At 35.0% G+C, this 22079-nt stretch overlaps 1 long non-coding RNA gene across 2 annotated transcripts; it reads right to left on the bottom strand.

Annotated features, from left to right (window-relative positions):
* Positions 1–4626: 4626 nt before the first annotated feature.
* Positions 4627–7387, bottom strand: LOC124932593. Of its 2 annotated transcripts, XR_007098765.1 has the most exons (4): positions 6554–7387; positions 6249–6345; positions 5609–5809; positions 4627–4959 (listed from the first exon to the last, which is right to left on the bottom strand). It is a non-coding gene; the product is annotated as an uncharacterized LOC124932593 (long non-coding RNA). The 2 variants fall into 2 exon arrangements; XR_007098764.1 differs by lacking the exon at positions 6249–6345.
* Between the last annotated feature and the right edge of the window lie 14692 nt (positions 7388–22079).

Here is a 22079-nt window from a genome sequence, read left to right as displayed (position 1 = left end):
CAACTATGATGAAAAAACCCAACAAACTCCCACGATCGACTAGTTGGAGGGCAATGTCAACTCGACAACCGAGCGACATAACTCGAACTTGTTTCGTGACAACACCTTTGTCATCATATCTTATCCATTATCATCTATATGAATATTTTCAAGTTCTAACATCTTTTAATCCAAAAAATCATGAATCTAGTGATAACAAACTTCAATGTGTTTGACTTTGAGTGAAATTAAGAATTCTTGGAAAGATGAATTGCACTTTGATTATCACAAAATAAAACGTACCTTTCCCATTTCAACTCAAGTTCTATTGTGATTTTTTTCAACCACAATAATTCTTTTCATGCCTCCACTACAACTAAAATTCCGACTTCGGTAGTTGAAATATTAACATACTTCTGAAATTTATATTGTTAAGTCAATGTTGAGTTATGGAGCCTACACTTATAATAAACTCTACATTGTTAATTAGAATTTATTGGGTTTGTATTTGGTTTTGGGCTTGGGCTTGGGCCTAACCAAAAGTTATTTAGGTTTATTACCTGAATGTTTACCCTATAAATATGTGATTATTAAGGTTTACAAAAGTAAGACATAATTCTAGAGAGATAAAGTGTGAGTAAAAAACTCTGTATTTCTTTTTCTTCTTCATAGTGAAATCTGGTGGCGGCTGAAGTGGACGTAGCTCAATTTGAGTGAACCACTATAAATCTTTGTCTTCTTGTGTTCTTCTTTCTTGCGTTTTTACATATTGTTTCAAGCATGTCGGATTTGGGAGATACAAATCCTAACAACTGATATCAAAGCAGTTAGACTAGATTTGAGCATTGGAAACGATGGCAAGTGAGAATAGTATAGGACATGGGAATGGAAGATTCTAAGGGACAGAAGATTGAAGATTTTCTCTATTGAAAGAAGCTTCATGTTCATTTAAGTGAGAAAGTAGAGAAGATGAATGAAGCTGAATGGAAACTCCTTGATAGACAGGTTTTAGGAGTTGTTCAATTGACGCTAACCAAGACGGTTTCTCACAATGTAGCAAAGGAGAAGACCACCATGAGTCTGATGAAAGCTCTTTCTGATATGTATGAGAACTCATCTTCTAACAACAAGGTACATCTAATGAAAATACTCTTTTACTTAAGAATTATTGATGGTACTTCGGTCACTACTCATTTGAACGAATTCAATACAATTGTGAATCAATTGCTATCTTTTGAGAGTGATTTTGGGGATGAAGTTAGTGCCCTTATTTTTTTAGCATCTCTACCAAATAGTTTGGAACATTTGAGGGCAGCAATTAGTAATTCAAATGGAAATGCTAAAATGAAATTTGTAGAAGTTAGAGATCGTATTCTTGCTGAAGAGGTTCGTAAAATTGATTCTGGTGAAATTTTCAAAGGTTCTGCTCTAAATGTGGGAAACAGGGACAGCGGGTAATGATATAAATTTCAATCGAGGTAAGAGCAGATCTATGTCGAGGAGCAAGAGGAGTCAGTCCAAGTCTGGGTGGACATTTGAGTGCTGGAATTGTGGTAAACAAGGTCATTTGAAGAGGAATTGCAAAGTACCGAAGAGAAACAGTGATGATAAAAATGATGCAGTAACTATTGTTATAAAAACTGTCACTGATGCGTTACTTCTGTCTGTTGATAGCCCGATAGATTCATGAAATTTGGACTCGGGAGCATCTTTCCACACCATTGCCCACAGAGAATTAATGGAGAATTATGTGGCTGGAAATTATGGGAAAGTTTATCTCGCAGATGGTGAGCCACTAGATATTGTTGGCATGGGTGACATGAAATTGAAGATGGAAAATGGTTTTGTTTAAAAGATTAATAAGGTGAGACACATTCCAGGTTTAATGGGAAATCTGATTTCTGTTACACAACTTGATGAAGAAGGACACAATTTTAGTTGTTGAAATGGTGAGTGGAATGTGACTAAAGGAGCAATAGTTGTTGCTCTAGGTCACAAAACTGGAACGTTATACACGACTTCAACTTGTAGAGAAATAGTTGTTGTTGTAGTTGATGACTCTAAGAACAGTGAGATGTGGTATTGCAGGTTGGGCCATATGAGCTAAAAAGGGATGAAAATTCTTTTGAAGAATGAACAGATTCCAGAACTAAAGTGTGTTGAACATTAGTTATGTGAAAACTGCATTTTTGGAAAACAAAAACGGGTGAATTTTTTAAAAATTGGGAAAGAGCTCAAGAAAAAAAGGATAGAGTTGGTACACACTGATATGTGGGGACCTACACCTATTTCTTCTATTGGCGGATCACAATACTACGTGACGTTTAATGATTCGACAAGAAAGGTATGAGTATATTTTATGAAGCACAAGTCTGAAGTATTTGCTATTTTCAAGAAATGGAAGGATTTGGTTGAAAATGAAATAAATCAGAAAGTTAAGTGCTTGAGATTCAACAACGGAGGTGAATATATCAATTCAGATTTTAAAGAGTATTGTATTGTAAATGAGATCAGTATGGTGAAGATTGTTCCTCAAATGCCTCAAGAGAATAGAGTAGCTGAACGGATGAATCGAACATTGAACGAATGTGCTCAGAGCGTGAGATTACATGTAGGGCTGCTTAAAACCTTATGGGCAGAAGCTATAAATACTACTGCCTACTTGATAAATAAGGGACCCTCTATTCCTCTTAAATTCATAATACCTGAAGAACTTTGGAGCAATAAAAAGGTAAACCTTTCTTATTTGAAAGTGTTTGGTTATTTATCATATGTTCATATTAATGAATGTGATAGGAGCAAGCTTGATCCAAAGTCTAATAAATGTTTTTTCATTGGTAATGGTGATATCGTGTTTATTTATTATTTCTTGGATAATCAAAATGGGAAGATCATTCATGTAGAAATGTTATCTTCAATTAACAGGTTCTTTATAAAGATGTGTTAGGAAAACATCATATGGTGATTCTAAATTGGAAGAGACTAGTACAGTTGATTTGAGAGAATTTTTAGCTAAATATATACCGACTGTCGAAGAAGAACAATGTGTTGTTGAAGATGAAATCGTTAAGAATGTGGCCCTAGAGGTAAATCAACAAACACCGGTTATACAGTTGAGAAGATCGTCAATGAATCGAAAACAAGTTGAGAGGTGGTCTCCGTCTCTGAACTATATCTAGTTGACAGATAGAGGTGAACCTGAATGCTATGAGAAAGCAATACAATCTGATGAATCGATTAAGTGGGAGTCTACGATGAAAGATGAGATGGACTCTTTGACGTTGAATCATACTTGAGAGCTCACTGAGCTGTCAAAGGGAAAGAAAGCACTTCACAGCAAATGGATCTTCAGGATTAAAGAAGAACATGATAAACCCATGAGGTACAAGGAAAGGTTGGTTGTGAAAGGATTTCAACAGAAAGAAGGTATTGACTATAATGTGATCTTATCTCCAGTAGTTAAATTGATGGCAATCAGAACTATTTTGAGTTTGGTTGTGAAAGAAGACCTTCATCATTAACAAATGGATGTCAAAACTGCTTTTCTTCATGGTGATTTAGATGAAGAGATTTATATGCGACAATCAGAAGGATTTGAAATCAAAGGAAAAGATGAACTTGTGTGTAAGCTTCAGAAGAGTCTGTATGGTTTGAAACAGGCTCCAAGGCAATGGTACAAGAAGTTCGATAACTTCATGAAAAGTAACAATTTTCTAAGGTTTGAAGGTGATCATTGTTGCTATATCAAGAGGTTTGATAAATCGTACATTATTCTGCTCATCTACGTTGATGATATCTTGATTGCTGGAGAAAGTTTGTATGAGATTAACAAGCTCAAGAAAGAGTTGTCTAAAAAGTTTGCAATGAAGGATTTGAGTGTTGCAAAACAAAAACTTGGGATTAGAATTTCAGGGATTAAGAAGTTCTCAAGCTTTCACAAGAAGAATATGTGAAGAAAATTCGTAGCAGGTTCAACTTGTATGATGCAAAACCAGTTACTACCTTTTTAGCTAGTTACTTCATACTATCTAAAGATCAGTCGCCTTCAATAGAGGAGGAAAAAAATTACATGGCCACTGTTTCGTATGCCTCTGTCATTGGTTGTATTATGTATGCGATGGATTGCACAAGACCAAACCTAACACATGTAGTGGGAGTTGTTAGTAGGTTCATGAAAAACCCGGGTAGACAACATTGGGAAGTAGTAAAGTGGATACTACGATATTTAAGAGGAAGTACAGGTCTCGCTTTGTGTTTTGAAAAGTCTAATATGGGTTTGGAAGGATATGTTGATGCTGACAATGGTGGTGATGTTGATAGTAGGAAGAGCATAAAATGAAATATTTATACTCTGAGAGGTACTACAATCAGTTGAGTTTCAAAATTGTAGAAGATTGTTGCTTTTTCTAATTGTGAGGCAAAGTATGTTCACAAGTAAAAAAAGACTCTATAGTGATTGGTAAACCAATCACTATTAACCTCCAAACCAAACGCTATAGACCTATAGCGATTAGTTATATGTCAATCGTTCTCAATCGGCAGAGCTCTAGGCCTATAGCGATTGGTGTAATAACTCATCGCTACTACATAAATCATATAGAGCGATTGGTATTTTAATTGTGGGAAACAGCGATTGGTATTTTAACCAATCGCCATAGACATTTATTTATTAAAAAAATGTTGGTCATTTAACCCAAATAACCCGAAATAAAACAAACAAGGCAAAGGTAATATAAAAAACATGCCACATCATGACTTTAGAGATGGGAGCATTCCACATCAAGAACCTGGTTCTTTCTTGTTCTTACTTATACAAGAAATAGTCTTCTTCCTAACACTCTCTTGGTTCAAGCTTAGCTGTGGCAATAATGAACCTAGAAGAAGTTCATGGTCTAAAACCATGAGACTTCCATACTTATGAAGAACATCACAGAGAATATCAAGACATTCACACTTTATCTCGGTGTTCGTTCCTTGAACCTATGAAAGAAAAGGTAAAATGTATAACAAAATTAATATATACAAATAAAACTAGTTCTTCAAAAGTCAGAACTATTCTTAATGGTGCCAAAAACATCAATAAACAATTTGATAGAGTAAATCATGATTCAGAGCATAAAGGTAGAATTAATGAACAAGTACAAACGAAAGTTAACAATTAATGAATACCCACTTTGAATGTGAAATCCTCACATCCAAAAAAATCATAAGGAGAACACATACACAAGAACCTGGAACTTTCCTTAACACAGTTCAACAATGTCAAAAGGATCCCAACAAATCAATGTTTTTTTTATCACAGTTACGCATAGTAGAACCAGTTAAACACTTTTCAGTTGAAGATCAACTACCAAAGGTTATCAGAGATTCATATTTGAAATTTCATATTGCATCAAACTGGAGGAACCTCCTAAATAGCATGCATGTAAGGTTCTTCATAATCAGCCAAGCCTCAAATTTTACTTATTTTCTCTAAATAGGATAACTCATTAAGGATGGAAATAAACATTATTATACATAATAACTCTTTGTTAAGCTGAGTAAGAAGGTGATACCATCAAACTAGTTTACTTCTATAATTAAAAAGCTAAACCATATATAAAAATGTACATGAGATCTATGCACTTACTTGAGTAGTGACTTCTCTTATAAATCAGAAGTTGCCATGTATCTGTAATCTTTATCCTTGCCTTTCATCTACAAAAAGCAATTATGCTAAATCAGAATCAGCAATCAAAATGAAGAAAAAAAATAGTGATGTGCCTTTTCCAATATGCCAGTTATGTATATTCGCCATTTTTCAGCAATTGATTAGTGTCCTTTTCAACACCTACACAAACAAACAAGACAGAGTGAGGATCAACAAGAGTATATTTTTGTGTTATAAAATAACTTCAAAAAGAAAAAATATTGTAAATAACATAATCATGTTAATAATATGATTAACAGAAAGAAATCAAAACCATTAAGAAGTATTAATAAGTTCAATAAAAGTTAAACATACGAGACAAGAATACAACAAATTAATGATGAAGCTCATGTAGAGCCTTCCACTTAACTCATATCTGAACCACTCAAATGCTTACCATTTTCTCCAACCATAAACTTGTTGCATATTACAGCCTTTTATTGGGAGTGTTACTTATCCCTTCAATTGTTAAAATGTGGAAGTTTGGAATCTACAAACAAGGGGTACCCTGAGTCTAGACTTTAGGAAACAAATAAACTATTGTCCTAATTTTATAAAATCAATAGTCAATGAAGCATACCTCTAGTTTCAACAGTCAATGAAGAATCATTATTGTAAACGGGTACACCAGAATTAGTTGTCCAGAAAGGAGAATCGAAAGAGGACGATGGAATGTACTGCATCACATACAAAAGAAATAAAGAGGAGTCTGGATTGCAATCACAAGTATATCATGGCAAGGCAATCTTGCTTGTTTCTCAATAATATAAATATATACACAAAATGAACACATGCAGGGTACGTAGCTTAATTAAATACAGAAACCATAATAAGAAAGCCATATCAGAACTATAAATGCATAAAAGTTCAAACAAGAGATTGTACCTTGTAAGGATCCATGGGAGAAGAAGAAGATGGGTGGAATGGTTTCAACAACACTATGATCATTGATAATGGTGGAATGTTCTAATTTCTAAGATTTGGTGCATAATTTACTGTGAAAAGAATCGAAAGGTACATTTCTATCATTCTGTAGCATTTGTAGTCTTCTAGAGTGTTGAATCATGCCAGGTTTAGTATCAGTGAAGACACCACCGGAAGTTCCACCTCTACGAATTGCAGTTTCCGATGACAGTCATCATATCGGCTCTACTTCCGAGAGATCTGAATCATTGAACATGAAATCTGCATCGCCGATGCCTAGAAGACCTGCATCGCCTTCTCCATCGACTTCTCGTGCAAAACCGTCGTCGGATCGTGGATCGGGAAAAAAGAAATCGCCTGAGACGCCTTTAATCGTTGACACTTCGCTTGATAATCCTGACCTTGGACTGTTTCTGTTAAAACTTGCGCGTGATACAATTGCGTCAAGTGATGGACCGAGTAAGGCGTTGGATTACGCATTGCGAGCATCGAGGTTGTTTGAGAGGTGTACTGTTGATGGTGAGCCGAGTTTAGATTTTGCAATGAGTTTGTAGTTTAGGAAGGTTTGATGTGTTTGGATTCCGGTTCTTGAGAGGGCTTTTTCTAGTTATATGTAGTTGGGAGATACTCATTCGGTGTTGGGACAGCTTGAGCAATCGATATAAAGAAGGGTTCAATATACAGACTGAAGCATTGGGGGATACAGATCCGAGAGTTGCAGAAACCTGCTCAGAAGAACCGCTGCTAATGAACCTTGAGCAGGATGGAAGAGAGGAAAGAATATAAGAAAAAGCGGAGAAGGGTAGGGTTTTAATAGGAAAAGCGATTGGTTTTATTACCAATGGCTGCTATCCCTTAATAATTGGCGATTGGAATACATACCAATCGCGATTATGTTAAATTAATTAACTATTAGTGATTGGTTTCTCCACCGATCGCCGTAAGACGGTAGTTGCGATTGAATTTCAATCCAATTGCCATTACAATAATAGTAGCTATTATTCATAATACCAATCGCTATGTTTGTTAGCTAATTGTACTTAGTGGTTGTTGTGATAGAGGCTGCTCAGGAGATGATGTGGTTACAACTCTTTTTGCGAGAATTGGGTCAAGACTACGAGGGAAGTGTGTTACGATGCAACAATCAGAGTGTCATTCATTTGGCAGAGAATCCAGTTTATCATGGAAGGAGAAAGTATATACAGGTTCGTTATGATTTGATCCGGTCAGCTTTAGAAGATAGAGTATTAGCTCTTGAGAAGATTCCGGGGAGTGAGAATCCAACTGATATGCTGACGAAAGTTATGACAAATGAGAAACTGAAGTTGTGTGCAACTTCAGTTGGTCTTCTTCGTTAAGAGACCGGATGGAGAGCCGCTACCGATTGAGAGATGATGAAGTTAGTCTCCAAGTAAAATATTGTTGAGTTATGGAGCCTACAATTATAATAAACTCTACATTGTTAATTAGAGTTTATTGGGTTTGTATTTGGTTTTGGGCTTGGGCCTAACCAAGAGTTATTTAGGTTTATTACCTTCATGTTTACCCTATAAATATGTGATTATTAAGGGATTATAAAAGTAAGACATAATTCTAGAGAGATAAAATGTGAGACAAAAACTCTGTATTTCTTCTTCTTCAATAGTGAAATCTGGTGGCGACTGAAGTGGACGTAGCTCAATTTGAGTGAACCACTATAAATTTGTGTCTTCTTTTGTTATTCTTTTTTGTGTTTTTATAAATTGTTTCAAGCAGGTCGGATTTGGGAGATACAAATCCTAACAGTCACGACTCCCCCAACAAAAGCCACCAAATATCCCAAAATATATTTTTAATTATCCAAATTTCCGGCAATGTCTGAATCAATATATCCAATTAACATAGGCTTCTCACATCCCAAAGTCAGTCTAAGATTCTTCATTCCCCGGAGATATCACATAATCCACTTCACGATTTTCCAATGATGTCTTCCTAGATTTGATAAATATCTACTCACAAAACCAACAAAGCGCGCTATATCAGGTCTAGTATAAACCATAACATACATAAGACTACCAGCTGTTGATAATATAGAATGTTCCTCATATACAACTTCTTATCATCAATAGAAGGACAACTAATATGACTAAGCTTAAAGTTAGAAGCTAAATGAATACTCACCACTTTAGCTTTGTCCATATTAAAACGCCGAAGAAATTTCTCAATGTACATCTCTTATGACAAATGCAATTTTCTATTATCTTAGTCACGAATAATTAGATCCAAAGAATTTGATGTGTTGGTCCAAAATCTTTATTGACAAACGACTAACTAAAATCTCCGTTAGCTCACTAATTTTAGAAATGTTTTGTCCAACAATTAGTATATCATCTACATAGAGCAAAAGAATAATAAAATCATCATTAGAGAATTTTCATTCAAAACACAATGATCGGTCTTGTACCCATACTCAATCATAATTGAATTAAACTTTCAATACCATTGTCGTGATGTTTGTTTCAAACCATAAAGACTCTTCCCTAATTTGAAAACATATCATTCTTTCATTTTGTCTTGAAAACCCTTTGGTTTCTCCATGTATATCTCTTATTCTAAATCTCTTGAAGAAATGATGTTTTCTCATCCATTTGATCAACCTCTAGATAAGATTAACGACTAAACCAAGAACTACGTGAATATATTGCATTTTCACCACAGAACAAAGATCTTTCCAAACTCAATACATTTTCTTTGCGAGAAGTCTTTTACAACCAACCGATCCTTATATATAGGTTGTGAAGTATGCTCATCTTACATTACCCAATAAAGCCATCGTTTTTTCAAAGCCTTCTTGCCCTTAGGAAACTTTATTAGCTCAAAAGTGTTATTAACACAAATAATTTGCATCTCATCCTCCATGACATCCATCAATTATTTATTTATTTTCACTTTCCAATGCTTCTTTAAAGATCTTGAGTTCACCACCCACAATTAAAATACATACTCATCTGTTGGATATCTAACTGAATAACATATCTCTCGAGTAGACCTTCTTTGTTCATTAGAAGAAATTGACTCATCAACATTTTCATTCCCTTGTTTATTATCATTTCTAATATTAGCTTCACTAATAGATCCAACATCAACAAAACCATTAGTATTTAAAGAATCACCAACATTAAAATCCATATCTTGATTTTCATTTTGATTATTGTTGGTGCTTATCGGGGGTTATGAGCAATTGGAATTTGATTTATTTCAACCATAACCTCATTTACTTGAGTGGGAACAACCTCATTGATATCTTTAATAATACAATCCTCCATAAATATAACATCACAACTATGAATAAGCTTTTTATTAATCAAATCAAAGAACTGATATCCAAACTCATCTAGTCCATAGCCAACAAATACACACTTCTTGGTCTTGTCTTCTAACTATGGGAACATACACGTAAACCATACACTTAAATACTTGAAGATGATCATATAAGATATTTTTACCACTCTAAACATGGTTCGACACATCAAAACTTAAAAGAACACATGGTGTGAGGTTTAACACATTTACCACTGTACTCAATGCTTCACCCAAAAGTATCTTGATGACTTTGCTTGAGAAAGAAGACATGTCACCTTTGTTGGTTTCGATTATCGAATCTTCTAAGAACAATAATAAAGAAATATAATTAAGGAAAACTAGGAAGGACAATAATATTTGTTGAAGAGGAAAATTTTTAAGAGTGTTAAGTGTTGCATATCAACCTATGCAAACAACCATTTTAAAAGAGTAAATTAGCCTAGAAACCCTAAACTACTTATACATTCAAGTCCAAACCTTTTAATAATTAAATAAGCCTAATTCCATAAAAGACAATAAAGACCAACAACTTTTAATTTGCTGACAATCAATGCATAAACTCACAATCTCTCCTATAAGCTTGATTTGGTTCGAGATTCTTCATGCTGAGCAGCTATTGCATCTCCGCGAATTTGACTCTTGCTAGTGCCTTAGTGAGAATGTCCTCACATTGCTCTCTAGTACTTACGATCTCTACGATGATTTATTGGTTATCGACACATTCACGGATGAATAAGAACCGAGTGTTGATGTGTTTGCTACGTCTATGAAACATCGTGTTCTTCATTAATGCTATTGCGGACTTGTTGTCAACATAGAGGGTTACCGGCCTCAGTTCGCATACGAGAACCTCGCTCAACAATTTTCTCAACCAAAGTCCTTGACACGACGCTATAATAGCTGCCATAAACTCTACCTCACATGAAGTTAAAGCAATAGTTTGCTACTTTTGAGATTTCCAAGTGATTAGATTCCTATTAAGATAAAACATTGTAACCCCGGAAAACTCTTTGGTTCTAGAGTAGCTCGGAGTTCGAGAATTTCAATATCGGTTTACATGTCAACAATCTTTTTAAAATAAAATATTATTTTAAAATATTTTAAATAATCCCTAACCGCTTTTAAAATTAATTATAAAATAATCAATTTTGGTTCAAGTTAAAATAATCTTTAGATTTGTTATACTCAAATTAAAATTTAATTATTTGAAAATTTGTGTTTAAAATTAATTAAAAATAATTAATTTAAAAGATTATTTATTTGAAATAGGAGTGCCAATTGATTTTTGAAAATCAATAAAAGACAAACGTGTACAAACATATCTTAGCTAGAGTTCTTTAAGTTCATAGTATGGTGATACTCGGGAAAGACATAAGAGTCCAAGCATAAATCTTAAACAAGCCTTTATAAAAAAAAAATGGATATATCCCAAAAATATTTTGAAATCATTTTCTAATTTTTTGTGATTTTTTGAAAATGTTTTGAGGTTTCAAAATTAATAAAATAATTTTGGAATTTAAAAATTGGAACCAAATAGGCCTTAAGACTGGTGTCCTAGATCATGAGTTCGTTTTAACAGTCGGGGCTAAAAAGCCCTCGGTTTTGGTCGAGAACCCTTCGGTCCGAGTTCAAGATCCTCGGTTGGGTTGCAGAAGTCCCTCAGTTAGGGTGTTAAGGTCTCTCGATCCTATGCTAGAATTCTTGTTCGGGTGCCAGAATTCTCTATTAGATGCCTTAGTCCTAAGTGGAAGTCATCGGTCTTGTGTTCGGGAGTTCTCGGTTGAGTGAGATTCCTTAGTCCTATGTTTAACTTCTCAGTCGAACCTCACGATCTTGGGTGGAAGTCATTGGTCATGGGTTCAAGAGTTCTCGGTTGGGTGCAAGATTCCTAAGTCTTAGGTCTGACTTCTTGGTCGAAACTCTCGGTCCTAGATGAAGAACATCGGTCAAACCTCTTAGTCATGGCTGAAAAGCCTTAATCGGACCTCTTGTTCCTAAATAAAAATTTTCGGTCAGACCTCTCGGTCCTAGTTAAAATTTATCAATTGGACCTCTTGGTCCTAACCGAAGATCCTAGTTTGATCTCTCGGTCCTAGTTGGACATGTCGGTCCTTAATAACCTCAAAATTGTAGGTTTTGCAATTTTGATGGTGGCTTGGATCATCTGATCCTAGAGCTTGTGTAGCTTTACAAAGCTCCCAAGAACATTTAAATCATCATCCCAAGGTATCATTCAACTTGGGTGATGATCAATTTGTTTAAAATAGTTTATGGACAAAAATCGAGTTTTTAGATTTAAAGTTTTTTTTTGAAGTATAAGGAGCTTGCCAATAACTTCCTTATATACTTCATATACTTTGTTAGGATCGGCTTTATCGATAGAAACGGGGGTCTGGCTAAGGATGAAGGCTTATGAAAAACGGTTTGAAAGAAATCCTGTTAGGGATTTAATTCGTTTTCTATTCTACGCAAACTTGTGTAAACACTTGAAACAGATTCAAGGCGGAATTGTTTACTTGGGTTTGAAGCACAAGATAAAATATGAAAAGATGACAGAAATGAAGAACACAACAGTTTGTTTATGAATGTTCGGAGAAAATCTCTTACGTCACCCCTTCTTCCAACCACCGGAATGATTCACTATAATATGGTTCGAATCAAATACAGTTTACACACACACACTTAGCTCACTATTGAACAGAACACTTTCTGTTCAATTACAAGATGAAGAATAACACTTTCTAAAGGTGTTTTGATTCTAGCTCTCTCTTGATTCACACACAGTACAATCAGAAAGAAGCTTCACAGTTCAGTAAGCAAGATGATTGAGTAGTTTCTCTCTCTGCACAATCAGATTGATTGTTCGTTCGTTAAGGCTTGTTCGTTGGGCAAAAATCACTACTACGTCCGTTGTCCTTGAGATTTGATAAATACTGAGCAGGAGCTAACGGTCGAATCTTCAAGAATTATACGTGACACTCTTCCATTGGAAAGCCTCCATTGTACACAGCAGGTTCTGAGCACAAGGATCGTGGCCGTACATTACTGGTAGTGCGCCGAATATTCCATCAGGGATATACCTGCAAAACAGGTAATGTGAGGAAAATTCTCTTACGTGGCATTCCTTGATTGTATGCATATAGCTGTTGTACTAATCTTCACTAGAAAGTGGAGCAGAAGTAGGGTACAGCTATAGCATGTGGGTAGGAGAAATGCTAGATTCAAGCGTCCTGCTTAAACTGAGCATTAGACGTATTTCAGTTAGACGGATTGTGAAAATCAAACTAATGAAATAAGTCATCTCCTTCTAATAGAAAAACGTCTATTAGACTGTCTGGTCTAATAGAATTAGACTCGCGTATAATTTCAATAACCATTAGACTGCACGTCTAACTCCACTGAGTTAGACTGCACGTCTAATTCCGGTTCTACTTCAGACTTGTCTGAAGAAGTTTGACGCACGTCTAACTTTCACTAATTAGACTACACGTCTAATTATCCAATAACCATTAGAATGCACGTCTAACTCCACTGAGTTAGACTACACGTCTAATTCCGGTTCTACCTCAGACTTGTCTGAAGGAGTTAGACGCACGTCTAACTTTCACTAATTAGACAATACGTCTAATTATCCAATAACCATTAGACTGCACGTCTAACTCCAATGAGTTAGACTGCATGTCTAATTCCGGTTCTACCTCAGACTTGTCTGAAGGAATTAGACGCACATCTAACTTTCACTAATTAGACTACACGTCTAATTATCCAATAACCATTAGACTGCCCGTCTAACTCCAATGAGTTAGACTGCACGTCTAATTCCGGTTCTACCTCAGACTTGTCTGAAGGAGTTAGACGCACGTCTAACTTTCACATTCTATTAGACTGCACGTCTAATTCCGCATAAATTAGACTACCGGTCTAATTGTAAATATATTAGACTACACGTCTAACTCCGATGAGTTAGACTATACGTCTAATTCCGAATAACAATTAGACTACCCGTCTAATTACAAACATATTAGACTTACGTCTAATTCTGTGTATTCATTAGACTAACGTCTAATTCTTTACATTCATTAGACTACACATCTAACTTCGATGAGTTAGACTGTACGTCTAATTCTATGCATTAGACTTACGTCTAATTTCGTGCATTCATTAGACTACACGTCTAACTTTGATGAGTTAGACTGTACGTCTAATTCTATGCATTAGACTTACGTCTAATTTCGTGTATCTATTAAACCATCCGTCTAATTACACGTCTATTAGACTACACGTCTGACTCCGATGAGTTAGACTGTAAGTCTAATTTTATGCATTGAAAGCCAAAATCGGTCTAATGACCCTCATTAGATCCAAGTCTTATGACATATCGTTTCAATACACATGTATCAAAACTCATAAGTTATTTCATCATCAAAATCTCAGTGGTTAAATTATTTCAACACTTAGTCAAAATAATTTGACCCAACATACTTAATTGATACCAAAACATGAACACTGATTGTTCGTTTGAACCAATATAAGAATTAAAATTTTTCATTTATTTTAAAATTTTTAATTTTGATCAAACATGATTGGGATGGATAAAACATGGTTTAAATAGTTTCCCAACATCATTAGAAACTTACTGGGAAGATTTTTAAGCTAATATTCTTGAGGATTAGCTCAAGAATAGAAAACCCGTTTTTTAAATTTTCTAAATTCAAATTTGAGTCTTTTTGTTTGAGACCGATTGTTGGTTTTGGTTTTCACATAAAGCTCAAAAATGATCATATGATCGATTTTCATTCATCAAATTCAAGAACTAGGCAACATACAAGATTATGAAAACTAAAATATAAAAATTTCAATTTCAAACTTGAAGTATAAATTAAAGGATTATTAAAATCTTACCAAGTATTAGAGAACACTTTTTAGACCTTAGGGAAGCTTTCTGGAAGCCTAAATTAAAGCTTTAAGGCCTTATGCAAAGATTTCAAAAAATTCAAAATCTTGAGCTTTAATGGTGGATTTTCTATAAATTCTAATTTGAGGCTTAAGATCTTATCTCTTGACTTCAGAATTGTTAAAGAAGACTATTTATAGCCTTTCCGAGTTAGTTCAGGAAGCTAAGTGTCTTGAATAATTCGAACATCACTTATGGTGTTTTGGCTATTCTTCCGATAATTATCGAAATATGCATTGATTATGCCTATAAATATAGAGGAAATGATCCCCAAAGTAGGATGATGATTTCAGATTTTGAATAGAGTGAAACCATCTAGAAACGACAGAGTTCCATCTTTGAAAAATCAAAGATGGGTGTTATTCTTATCCCTCCGACAATCGCGACGAAGAAGAAGATGTAGGGACAAAACGACACTGTTTCGAGTGAGAATGCGAACGTAAAGAGGTACTTTAGAATTTCGTTGCGTTTTGTCGCGTTTTGGCTAACAGCGTTGAGGCGCGCATTAGTTAATTCTCTTTTTCGTGGAGGTGAGATTCTTTCGTTACAGTGGGCTACGTGGGCACCGTTGGGGCACTGGATTTTCAGATTGACGTGGCTTCGGCTGTAGCAATATCTTTGTATTTCGGTTATATGGACACAACCCGACTTTTAATCTCGTTAGCTGCTTAGAACAAATGGCAGATTCTATAGATGGATGTAAAGTCGGCCTTTCTAAATGGAGTATTGAAGGAGGAGGTGTACGTTGAACAACCACTCGGGTATATGAAGAGAGGTGCTAAGAAGAAGGAGTTGAGATTGATAAAAGCCATTTATGGGCTGAAGCAGACTCTTTGTGCTTGGATGAGAGAATTTACGAGTATTTCAAGAAAAATTGGTACGAGCATGCATTGTACACAAAGAAATCAGAAAATAATATGATGGTAGTTGCTCTCAATGTCGATGTCCTCGTATTCACCGGAAGCAACACAGAACTGATTAAGGAGTTTGAGCAAGTAATGAAGAAGGAGTTCAAGATGATAGACTTAGGTCTGATGAAATATTTTCTTAGCCTAGAATTGAAGCAGTCGGATGAAAAGATTTTTATATCCCAAGAGAGGTACATGCTTAAAATTTTAAAGAAGTTTAAAAAGGAAGACTGCAACCTGGTTTCTAATCTAATAAAACCAGGAAACAAACTCTCAAAGTTTGATGGAGGAGAATGAGCTGATGTTGGGAGATATAAAAGCTTAATTAGAATTCTAAGGTATCTTACAAGCACGAGACCCAACTTAATGTTGAGTGTTGGGATAGCAAGAAGATTCATGGAGGATCCAAGCTATACACATTGGTAGGCCTTGATTATAGCCAGTTTGGAGTGGACACGAGTTCTCGGATGTTTATGTCAGGAGTGCCCCTAAATTCTCCAATTTAGGGTTCTTAGAATCATGATAGAGTAAGGATCCAGAACACATGCAAAACTTCTTTAAATAGAATATGAAAAATCACAAGTGTAACGGTCACATTTTGAGAAAGAAAACCCTTCAATTAATGTTTGACGCCTTTTCCCAAAGGTAGTCATCATTAAGTAAGTTTAAACCAAAAATATTTTAATATTTAAGGGTATATTAGTTATTTTCTTTAACATTGAAAGACATGTGTCTTCAAGTTAGAAAATAACTACTTTAATATTTTGGCAGAAAAGATTGAATGATAGCGCATATTGATAGTTGTCCTAAATTAATCGGAAGATAAAGTATCTAACTGCACACGTAGTTAGACGTGTATCTTGCTTCTACATTCTGGCGTTATGTATGATGGACGTCTATTAGACACAGGAGTCTATTAGACGTAGGCGTCTAATCACGCTTGTCTTATAGACATCTAGTTGTCTATTAGACATAGACGTCTAATTACGCATGAACACCACGTGTTATACATGTGTTTGGTAAGACGTGAGCGTCTAATTATGCTTGTCTTATAAACGTCTAAATGTCTATTAGACTTGGACGTCTAACCTACGTAGGTTATAAACCAAGACAAATATCCAACACAGAATCACAGACTGTATAAGCAAATATATGTCTAAGTACTTGCTTTTCTTCTAGACGTCCTCGTCTATTAGACTAATTAAATCTTTCGTCTGCGTGCATCTGTCTGAACATTTTAAATATTAAATTACCCCTCAATTTATGCATATTTAAAATAAATTAATGAATAAATGATTTGAGTTTCTCAAGACCCAAAAATATGTTTAAGGAAGAAAAACTTAGTCCATAGGAGTGGCAAATGTGCCACTTGTTGATCTTCTTGAGCATGATCTCAAAAGAGTGTGTTCCAAGTTTCCTCCATGCAGCTATCCTGTATCACTTACACAAAAATGTATTTACGGCTTTTGGTACCCACATTCACTTGGGTCTTCGGTCAATCAGTCCCTTAGGAATCCATATTTGAGTTATTCTTATGGACTTCCCATTTTGTGTTGTGATTAGTGCGTATGTTTTAGGCTTAGCAGACATCTTTCTGCTAGCAGCTGATCCTTAACCTTAGAGGATAGTTTTTGTTTAAAATTCATTGACTTCTTGTTAGGTTTTAGTTTTCCAGACTTGTTGGTTGCTTCTTTTAGTTTTCCAGACTTGTTGGTTTCAATCAGCCTACAGTTGGCGGAACATAAGTAATCTCATCCTTTAGGTTTAGATCCTCACAGCTTGGATCATTTCCATTATCAGTTAGACTCCCTTTGACAAAACTAATTGGCTTAAGCTTGTCTGTTGCTGAGTTTAACTTTTCTAAGTAATCACTTTCAAATCATAAACCGGATTTGCATCCGACAGACCTTAACAGACTAATCTGATATTTGATAGCTTCTACATACCTTGTCCAAGAACTGACAATATAAGTTAAACGTTGGTTTTAATAAAAAAGAGTTTGAATCTTTTCCTTGAGCGTCTCATTCTCAGATGAGAGCTCATCCATGTTGTTTTTAGAAACTTTTGGTTCGGAAGTTTGAGAAAAAATATGTTCATCATTTTCAAATTTTAACATTGTTTCGGTTTGAGATTGAGATAACTTTTTGTACTCCATCACCATGTCATTGAGTGCAGTAACTAATTCATCTCGTGAAAACTCTTATGAAGAGAAATCAAATACCTCAGAGTCTTCCTCTTCTCTTGACATGAAGCAAGCAACATGTTCATCGTCACTATCACTATCACTATCACTGAATGATGAGTCATCTGAGTTGCTTTGTATCCACTTAGCTTTACTGTCAGCTGCCATGAGGGCCTTTAGCTCATTTTCGTTGTTTTTATTCTTCTCATCACGTTTTGGCTTCTTGTACTCCGATTTGTAATGACCTAGTATATCACAGTTAAAACATTTCACGTTAGCCTTAGATTTAGTCTTATCATCATTGTTATTGTTTGAAGAGTTTGAGTTAGAATTGCTTTTCTTCATGAATTTGCCGAATTTCTTCACGAAGAGAGACATCGCGTCGCTGCTAGGTAGCCGTCTTTACTTCAGTGGCCACTGGTGGCTCCTCTGAAGTCACCAAAGGCTTGGTAATGATGGTGGAAGTGGGATGCTCCTCTTCAATCCTAGAGTTCAACTCGAACTCATAGGCCTTCAGATTGGCAAGCAAGTCGAAGAATTCCATCTTATTGAGGTCTTTGGACTCCCTCATCTCAATAGTCTTGATGTCCCACTCCCTTGGAAAAGCTCGTATGACATTTATAGAAATCTCTCTGTTGTTGTAGGTCTTGCCCAAAATAGATAGGGTGGTAACAATTTTTCTGAATCTTGCATCAAACTCAGACATCGTCTCTCCAGGAGGCATTTTAAAGTTGTCGAACTGCTGGGTGGCAACTGTAATCTTCTTTTCTTTGGTTTTCTCGTTGCCTTCACAGAGTTAAGTGAGTCTTTCCCAAACTTCTTTGGCAGACTCGCAAGATATGATGCAGTTAAACATGCTATCGTCAAGAGATCTGTATAGGATATCCATGACCAAGTTGTCGAGGTTGTTCTTCCTCTTGTCTTCATTTGTCCACACAGATATGTCTTTATCTATCTTGATAGGACCTTTTGTGACAACACTCCACATGTCATCATCTATGGACGCAAGATGAGCACGAACTCTCTTCTTCCACACGCTGTAGTTTTCTTTCGAAAACTTAGGAATCTTGGAGGAGTTGGCATCTTTAGTCAGGATTCAGGTTCTTGTTGTTTGAGAATAGAAAACGAAGCTCTGATACCACTGTTAGGATCAGTGCTAGCAATAGAGACTAGGGTCTGACTATTGTTAACAGCTTATGATAAACGATTCGATAGTAATCCTGTGAGGGATTAATATCTGTTTTTATTCTTCACAAATCCTTTGAACTCTTAAAACAGATTCAAGAGCGGAAGTGTTCGTCGGATTTGAAGTTTTGAACCAATAGAAGATGAATGACAAAAAGTAAAGAACATAGGGAGTTGTTTATGGATGTTCGGAGAAAACCCTCCTACGTTACCCTTTCTTCCACAACCGGAAGGATATCCACTAAATACTTTGAATCAAATACAGGTTATTAACCTAACTAACACTTTGTTGAACAGAACAACCTCTATTCAACTTACAATATTCTCAACAATATTCTCACAACTAGACAGTAATTGATTCTTTCTCTCTTGAACTTCAAGAATGTAAGAAATCAGTAAGTGCAAGAGTATGCTTGTATGTTCTATCACCGAAAGATTCATCCGTAGTCCTTGAGCAATTATTTGTAGTAGGACACCAACGGTCGAATCTTTTTCATGGACACGTGGCAAGCGTCGATTGGAAGGTCTCCCATAATATCATAATTATGCATACTCTGAGAAAAGGGATCATGGTCGTACCGAACTGGTAGTGTGACGAATATCCTCCTGATATTGTCTTGTACTGGACAAACCGTTGGAAGGACATTTGCGTACGTGGTGTTCGTTCATTGGATACAATTAGCTGGCTTGTCAGAGTGCACAAAAGTAAGTGGAGTAGGAGTAGCAGACAACTAGTTGATCGTGGTTAGACGTATGCTAACTTCAAATGGCTGTTGAAGCGAGGCATTAGATGTGCTCCATTAGACCAAATCTAAGGGATTTAGACGTCCACGTCTAACTACGCGTCTCATTAGACCACCAAGTCTAATGGAGTTATACGTCCTCATCTAACTATATATTCCATTACACTAACAAGTCTAATGGAGTTAGACGTCCTCGTCTAACTATGTATTCCATTAGACTAACAAGTCTAATAGAGTTATAAGTCCTCGTCTAACTACACGTCCCATTAGACAACCAAGTCTAATGGAGTTAAACGTCCTCGTCTAACTACGTATTCCATTAGACTACCGAGTCTAATGGAGTTAGATGTCCTTGTCTAACTACGCATCCCATTAGACCACCAAATCTAATGGATTTTGACTACCATGTCTAACTTCGCATCCCATTAGACCAAGCAAGTCTAATGGAGTTAGACGTCCTCGTCTAACTACGTATTCCATTAAACCAACTCGTCTAATGGAGTTAGACGTCCTCATCTAACTATGCATCCCATTAGACCACCATGTCTAATGGAGTTAGAATTAGCCAGCTTAGACCACGTCTAAGTTAACATAGTCTAATGCATCTGCACAAAACCAAATAGACAACTTAGATTTATTCACAATTAAACATCATCAAAATTTCGTTCTAAACATCATCAGAATTTCGTTGTTTAATGTTTCAAAGCTTTTGTTTATTTCTAAGTTAATTACTTCTCACTTAATTAACTCTTTTTTTACTTTGTTTTTACTTTTTCCCAACAGGTTACCTACTGTAGACACTCATTTTTCACACCTAATTTTATAGTTTATGCTTTTCATAAATCTGAGTCTATAAAATTTTCTCGAATTCATTCACGGACTCATTGCACGATTTATATTAAAAACAATTATTTTTAGAACAATTGAGTTTTTGAAAATAATTGAGTTTGGATTCTTAATAAAGTTAAGGTAGTAATTTGTCTATGTTACAACACTTAAAGAAGTTATTATACTTAGAATATTCAAGGTTTTATTTAATTAATTACCTTGGGTATTTATAAAAAAAATTAAAAAAAATATTTTACAAAATATATATTAGCGTTTTTATAAAATTTCGTTAGTTATATTTTGTTTGTTAGATTAGTTAGATTAAACTTTGAAATTTGATTTCTTGAATATTAGTTAGCATTTTATTTATTTAATTAGAACTGTTCCTTATAAATAGGAATAATTAAAAATAAAATTGTTTATTTGTGTTTTTAACAAGATCTTTTTTTGTAGAATGAAGGGGGTGTGTAAAGGGATAACGTGCAAAAATAAAAAGATAACGGTGTCTACACAATAATGCGAAGCATCCTAGGTTAAAGAAGGAAAAAAGAGATTGCTAAATTAAAGGAAGAAGCTGTCAAAGGAGCCGTGTGTTGAAGAGAAGCATGAAGGCTTGGTCATTTTTAATTAAAAATTAAAATGACCAAGTATTACATCATTTATTAAATAAAGATTAAATCTCATTGGATGAAAACTTGATATTTATTGACATGTAAAGTGGAGATTGCTCCATTATTTTAAACATTTGTAAATGTTTAAAATAGTTTTTTCTCAAAGTCAAGTGTGTTAGATGGGCTTTGGGCCCTAGGGTTTCATAGTTTTGCATATAAATATCCTTCTTAATACCCTAGCAAAGTCTTCTTGAACGGTCGACCTTGACCTTCACCTTTCTCTCTTTTCACATTGCACTCTTTTCACATTGCACGTGACATTTTCAAGATCCAAAATTTTAATATTAAAGTGCCCTTAGGCTGCCCCTTTTGAAGTAAAAGAGTTCATCCACTTGAGTCAAGAAAGCAACCATTTTGTAAGTTTCTTGACTCTACTTTTAGTTTTTGTCTTTAATAAGATTGCTTTTGGTCTTTCTATTATATATCTTTAATATATTGCTTTTGTTCTTTTTATTATATAATATGATTGTATGTATGATTATTAGCTAATTAGGTCTTTAACTTTATATATGATTTATGTAAACTTTAATAACATACTTAAGTAAAATATAACTAAAAAAAGAAAGTTTAATGTAAAAAAATAAATAAATTGTTTTCTTTTTATAAACTTTAAGGGCTTTTGAATTTGAAGAACCTAAATAAAAAAAAATTAATTGTATAGTTTTGTAATTATT

The sequence above is a fragment of the Impatiens glandulifera genome, chromosome 3 (assembly GCF_907164915.1).
Source record: "Impatiens glandulifera chromosome 3, dImpGla2.1, whole genome shotgun sequence".
NCBI lineage: Eukaryota > Viridiplantae > Streptophyta > Magnoliopsida > Ericales > Balsaminaceae > Impatiens > Impatiens glandulifera.
The sequence above is the reverse complement of the archived record's forward strand: the minus strand, read 5'-3'. Positions and strand labels throughout refer to the sequence as shown.